Here is a 6383-nt window from a genome sequence, read left to right as displayed (position 1 = left end):
CTCGGCAGGCGGGAGGACGACGGGGCCGGGTTGGGGAAGGTGGGGAGGAGCTGGGCAGGGCGGGGTCTCGGGACCAGGCCCCGAAATCCGGGAGGACTGCCCGCTTTATCGACCACTGCAGGACCCGGTCCACGAGGAGAGGAAAAGGGTGGGGCCGCTCAGGCCACGCCTCGGCCAGACACCCGCCCCTGCCCCACCTGTGGCCCGCCTCCTCCCCGGGGCCTGCCCAGCCACGCCCAGGCCCCCCGCCACGTGCAAGGGTCCGTCTCCGCCCCCATTCGTGGCCCCACCGCCTCCGCCAGAGCCGTCCCACACCAGGCCACGCCCCCTCCAGTGAACCCCCGCCCTAGCCCCACTCCGTTCCATTTATGGCCCCGCCACGCCTTGGGCTCCGGCCCTGCACTGGCCCCGCCTACGACCAGCGGACCCCCCCCCCCCCCACACACACACACCCCCCTAACCCCCCATGGCCCATCTGAGGGCCAGTGACCAACCCGCTGAAGACCCAGCCTCCTCCCCGCCCCAATTGTCAGTCCCGCCCCCGATCCCCTTTGGCACCTCCCCCGTTCCCGCCCCCTTGACGCTCATTGGTTTCTTTCCGATTGCGCGGGGGGCGGGGCCAGCAGCGCTGTGCGCCTCGGGACTGGTCAGCGGCGCAGAGGCGGCGGGGTGGCGCCGCAGGGGACGTCTTGGTCTGATGGCGAGGTGCCGCTACCACTGCTTCAGTCGCTTCAGTGCCTCAGTTTCAGTCTCCTTAGTCCTCTCGGACTAGGTCTCTTCAGGCTCCGCTGCTACCTCGATGGCCTCGGACTCTGCCTCTGCCCACCCCATTGCCCCGTCTCTACCCCCTGAGCCCCGCTCCGGCCTCCCGCCGGCCCGCCGAGGAAACGCTCTCTGCCGCGGGACAGGTGAGTGGTTGGGGGCGGGGCTGGAGGGGGGCGGGGCTGGAGAGGGGCGGGGGTCAGGGACCGGGTCTGGGGTCAGGGGTCAGGGTCGAGCCGGGTTCCCGGGCGGAGCCTGGGATCGGGAGTCAGGGGTGGAGTTGAGATGGGGGCCAGGCCTGGGATCGGGGTGGTGCCGGGGTCAGGGCAGGGACCCGGGTCGAAAAATCGTTGGCAGCCTTTTGGTTTTTTCTTGTTCCTATAAAAGTGATGTGCTTTTTTCTTTGCCCGATTTTAGGATGTTCTGTCTCGGTACCTGTGCACGTGCATGTGTTTTTTATCTGTCCTACTGGGGGCTCACAGAACTTTTTGAATGGTGCATTGAGTCTTTCATCAGGTTTGGGAAATTCTCAGTCGTTATTCATTCAAAGGCTGCTATTGCCTCCTTTTTCCTGTCTTTCTGGTTACACAGATGTGGAACTTGTTGACCTTGTCCCACATCTTTCTTTTGCTCTGTACTTTGTTTTCATTCTTTTTTTATATTTTCTTCTCTCTGAACTTCAGTTTCAGATCCAAATATCTGAAAGTTTAGATATTTTTTATTGGCCCTGAGTTTTTCTAATTATTTCATCACTTCTGGCTGCTTTACTTTTAAAGCATCCAGTAACTTTTTTTTTTCCTGAGGAATGTTTGCTCTGAGGTAACATCTGTTGCCAAGCTTCCTCTTTTTTTCTTTTTGTGAGCTGCCACAGCATGGCCACTGACAGACAGTGGTGTGGGTCTGCGCCCAGGAATCGAACCCAGGCTGCTGAAGTGGAGCACACAGAACTTAACCACTAGACCACTGGGGCTGGCCCCCAATAACTTCTTAATTGCAGATATTATATTTTTCAGTGATGGAATGTCTATTTGATTACTTTTCTACAGACTCCAAGACTGTTGAATTTCTTCGTTTTCATCCATTAATTTCTCTCTTTCTGTTTTTAAACGTATTGATCATTTTTTCTTATCAAACTTATTGAAGAATGATTTACATAAAATAAATTTCTTCCATTTAAGATATACAGTTTGATGAGTTTGACAGTTGTGTACAGCCATAACACAGAGCATTTCCATCACCCCCCAAAAAATTCCTTGTGTCCCTTTGCAGTCCGTTCCTTGCTCTGCCTCTGGGTTCCAGGAAAACACAGACATACTTTTTCTCATTTTAGAGTAGTTGCATTTTGTATTAGTGTAGTCATGCCCTGTGTGCCCTTTTTCTCTCTGGTTTCTTTCACTCAGCGGAATAATTTTGAGATTCATCCATGTTGTGAGTATCAGCACAGTGTTCAATAGCAATGGTGAGAGTGGACATCCTTGCCTTGTTGCTGGTCTTAGGAGGAAAGTGTTCAATATTTAATCTTGAAGTATAAAGTTAGCTATAGGATTTCTGGTAGGTGTCCTTTATCAGGTTGAGAAAATTCTTCTCCCTAGTTTGCTGAGTATTTTTATCAGCAGTGGGTGCTAAATACTGTCAAACGTTTTTCTGCTTCTATGGAGATGATCATCTGGTTTTTCTCTTGTATTCTGTTAATGAACAATCTTGAATGTTAAACCAACCTTGCATTCTTTTGATAAACCTCTTTGGTTGTGATGTTTATTCTTTTAAAATATTTCTAAAGGGATGAGGGGCACATTTATATGGTGACTGACAAATAATAATGTACAACTGGAATCTCACAGTGTTATAAACTGTTATGACATCAATAAAAAAAATTTTTTAATAAATAAAAAATTTTTAGATTTTATTTGAGCATATTTTAAAGATTTTAGTGTCTAGTTACATGAGGGGTATGGTCTTTAGGTTTGTTTTCTTATAATGTTTTCATCTGGTTTTGGTATCAAAAACTTAAAATGGTCTCCTAAAATGAGACCTCATTTTGTAGAATCAGTATTATTCCTTTCTGAAATGTTTGGTAGAACTTACCAGTGTAGCCCTCTGAGCTTACAGATTTTAACTAGGAATTCAACTAATGTAATAGATATGAGCCTATATAGGTTAACTGTTTCTTCTTGAATGAGCTTTGGGAGTTGTCTTTAAAGGAATTTTACCAATTCCACTAAGTTGTTGAATTTGTTGGCTAAAGTTGTTTAGGATATTCTCTTAGTATCCTTTCATTGTCTGTAGGACCTGTAGAGATAATTCCTCTTTCATTCTTAATATCGATGATTTATACCCTCATTATTTATTTTATCTTGATCATTCTAGATATGAGTTTATAATTTGTGCATTTTGTTGATCTTTTCAAGGAACCCACCTTTAGCTTGATTATTTTTCTCCATGTCTCTTTTAAATTTTGTTGATTTCTGCTCCTTCTTTCTTTCCTTCTACTTCTTTTGGGTTTACTTTGGTCTTTTTTTTTTAGCTTCTTGAAGTGGAATCACATATCTTACACATATTTTATTAAATTTATCTCCTCAAATGTTTCATGTTTTTGGATGCTATTATAAATGATAGTTTTTAAAGATTTTCATTTCTAATTTTTAGCTAGTACATAGAAATAGAGGGTTTTTTTGCATACTGAACTTACATGTTCAACTTAGCTAAAGTCACTTAGTAGTTTATTTTTTTAACTTTTTTTTTTTTTTTTGTGAGGAAGACCAGCCCTGAGCTAACATCCGATGCCAAGCCGCCTCTTTTTGCTGAGGAAAATTGGTTTGGGCTAACATCCATGCCCATCTTCCTCTACTTTATATGGGATGCTGCCACAGCAGCATGGCTTGACAAACGGTGTGTCAGTGCACGCCCGGGGTCCAAACCTGCAAACCCTGGGCCGCCAAAGTGGAGCTCACGCACTTAACAGCTACGCCACCCAGCCAGCCCCCTAAAGTCACTTAGTAGTTTTAATAACCTTTTTCCCCGTGATTTTGTCATCTGCAAATAAAGATGGTTTTACTTACTCCTTTCCAACACGTATGCCTTTCATTTGTTTTTCCCACCTTATTGTCTAGGACCTCCAGTGTAATATTGAATAGAAGTGGTGAGAGTGGATCTTCTTGCCCTGTTCTTTATTGTAGGGGAAAAGAGTTCAGTCATTCATCATTACTTATAGTGTTAACTGTACATTTTTCATAGATCCCTTTATCAGCTTGAGGAAATTTCCTTCTTTTTCTTGTTTTCTAAATTTTTTTTTTTTTTGAGGAAGATTGGCCTTAAGCTGACATCTGTTACCAATCTTCCTCTTTTTGCTTGAGGAAGATTGTCCCTGAGTGAACATCTGTGCCAATCTTCCTCTACTTTGTATATGGGACACCGCCACAGCATGGATTGATGAGCAGTGTGTAGGTCCATGACCAGGATCCAAACCCTTAAATTCCAGGCTGCCGAAGCAGAGCACACAAACTTAACCACTACGCCACTGGGCTGGCCCTTCTTGTTTTCTAAATTTTAAATTTATCATGAATGTGTGTTGAATTTTGTCAAATGATTTTCTGCATTTGCTGAGATAATCATAGGTTATTTTTCCTTTGTTCTGTTAATATATTGAAGTGCATTTATTGAATTTTGAATGTTAAACCAAACTTGCATTCCTAGGTTGAACCCCACTTGGTCCTAAATGGATTATCTTTTTCATCTATCTATCTATCTATCTATCTATCTTCCTGAGTTTTATTTGCTGTTACTTTTTAAAGGAGTTTTACATCTGTGATCACAAGGGAAATTGTTCAGTAGTTGTCTTTTTTTGTAGTGCCTTTGATTGGTTTTGTGATGGAATAAATGTATTGGGCCCTATTTCCTCCTCCATTTTCTGAAAGAGTTTTTGTCAGATTGTATTCTTTTTTTTCCTTAAATTTTGGATAGATTTCATCCAGGCCTCAAGTTTTCTTTGTGGGAAGATTTAAGAATTTAGTTTTCTAAAACTTTTCATATTTTTGTGTCCTGAGTCAATTTTAGTAATTTGTGTTTTGCAAAGTATTGATTTTTTTCTAAGTTATCAAGTTTAGGGATATAGTTTCTCTTTATATTGCATCATCATCCTTTTCATTATTGTAAGATCTATAATGATGTCTCTCCTTTCACTAATGAGATTTGTACCTTGTCTCTTTTTTCTTGATCAGTCTAGCTAGTGTTTTATCGACTTTTATTGACTTTTTCAAATATATAGATTTTGCTTTCATTGATTTTCTCTATTCTTTTTTCTGTTTTTCCTTTTATTGATTTTTATTTTTAACTTCATTATTTTCTTCCTTCTACTTACTTGGGATATACTCTGCTGTTTTTTTTCTAATTTCTTAAGGTAGAAGCTAAGGTAATTGATTTTGGACTTTTTTCTCTTCTGATATTAGCATTTAGACCTACAAATTTCCCTCTAAGCACTGCTTTAGGTGTACCACGTATTTTTTAAACTTTTTATTTTGAAATAATTGTAGACTCACAGGAAGTTGCAAAAATAACATAAAAAATCTTGAGTGCTCTTCAGCCACTTTCCCCCAGTGCAGCATCTTAGATAACTGTAGTACAATACCAAATTCAGGGAATTGACATTATATATTGACATTGATATACTGTTAACTAGAACACAGGCATTCTTCAGCTTTCATCATATTTTTAACCTGCATATTTCTGTGTGTGTGTGTGTGTGTGTGTGGGTGTGTGTGTACAGTTCTGTGCAGTTTTGTTCCAGGTATAGATTTGTGTAACCACCTCCAGAACAGTCAAGATACAAAATTGTTTCATCAGCACAAAAGAACTGCTTGTGCTGCCTCTTTGTATTCACACCTGTTCTCCATCCCACCCCGTCCCTAACCCTTGAAAACTACTAATCTGCTGTCCATCTCACTAGGTTTGTCATTTGGGGAACACTGTATAAGTGGAATCATATAGTATGCAGCCTTTGGGGATTAGCTTTTTTCCCCTAAACGTGATGTTCTTGAGGTACGTCTAGGTTGCTGCCTGCGCCAATAGTCCATTCCTTTGTATTGCTGAGTAGTATTCCCTTGTATGGATGTACCAGAGTTTGTTCAAACACTCACTTATTGAAGGGCATTTGGATGGCTTCCAGTATTGCTAATAAGAGCAAAGCTGCTATTAACATTCATGTACAGGGTTTTCTGTGAGCATACAATTTTATTCTCTGGGACAAATGCCCAAGAGTACAACTTCTGGGTCATGTGGTGGTTGCAAATTTAACTAGAAACTACCAAATGATTTGCCAGATTGACTGTATTATTTCCCATTGCCCCTTGAAATTTATGACCATCCCACGTATTTTGCTCTCTTGCATGTTCATTTTCAGTCAGTTTAAAATAGTTTCTAAAATTCTTTCTGATGTCTTCTTTGCCTCATGAGTCTCTTAAAAATATGGTGTTTTATTTACAAATATTTAGGGTTTTTATAGATACCTCTCTGTTGCTGATTTCTAATTTAATTTTTTGTAGTCAGACAATATTTTGTATGATTTTAAACTTTTCCATGTTTACTTGAAATTAGTTTGTATTCTTCAGTTATTGGCTAGAGTGTTC

At 41.6% G+C, this 6383-nt stretch overlaps 1 long non-coding RNA gene across 5 annotated transcripts in view; it reads left to right on the top strand.

The window, feature by feature from the left end:
* The first annotated feature begins 672 nt into the window (after positions 1-672).
* Positions 673-6383, top strand: part of LOC131415041 (uncharacterized) — a 73206-nt gene continuing 67495 nt past the window's right edge. For 2 of the 5 annotated variants that reach the window (XR_009222317.1, XR_009222318.1), the window contains exon 1: positions 673-908. This is a non-coding gene — a long non-coding RNA (uncharacterized LOC131415041). The remainder of the gene's footprint in view (positions 909-6383) is intronic. The other 3 variants (XR_009222319.1, XR_009222316.1, XR_009222315.1) reach the window with 2 other exon arrangements.

This window comes from Diceros bicornis, chromosome 15 (genome assembly GCF_020826845.1).
Source record: "Diceros bicornis minor isolate mBicDic1 chromosome 15, mDicBic1.mat.cur, whole genome shotgun sequence".
Classification (NCBI taxonomy): domain Eukaryota; kingdom Metazoa; phylum Chordata; class Mammalia; order Perissodactyla; family Rhinocerotidae; genus Diceros; species Diceros bicornis.
The sequence above is the reverse complement of the archived record's forward strand: the minus strand, read 5'-3'. Positions and strand labels throughout refer to the sequence as shown.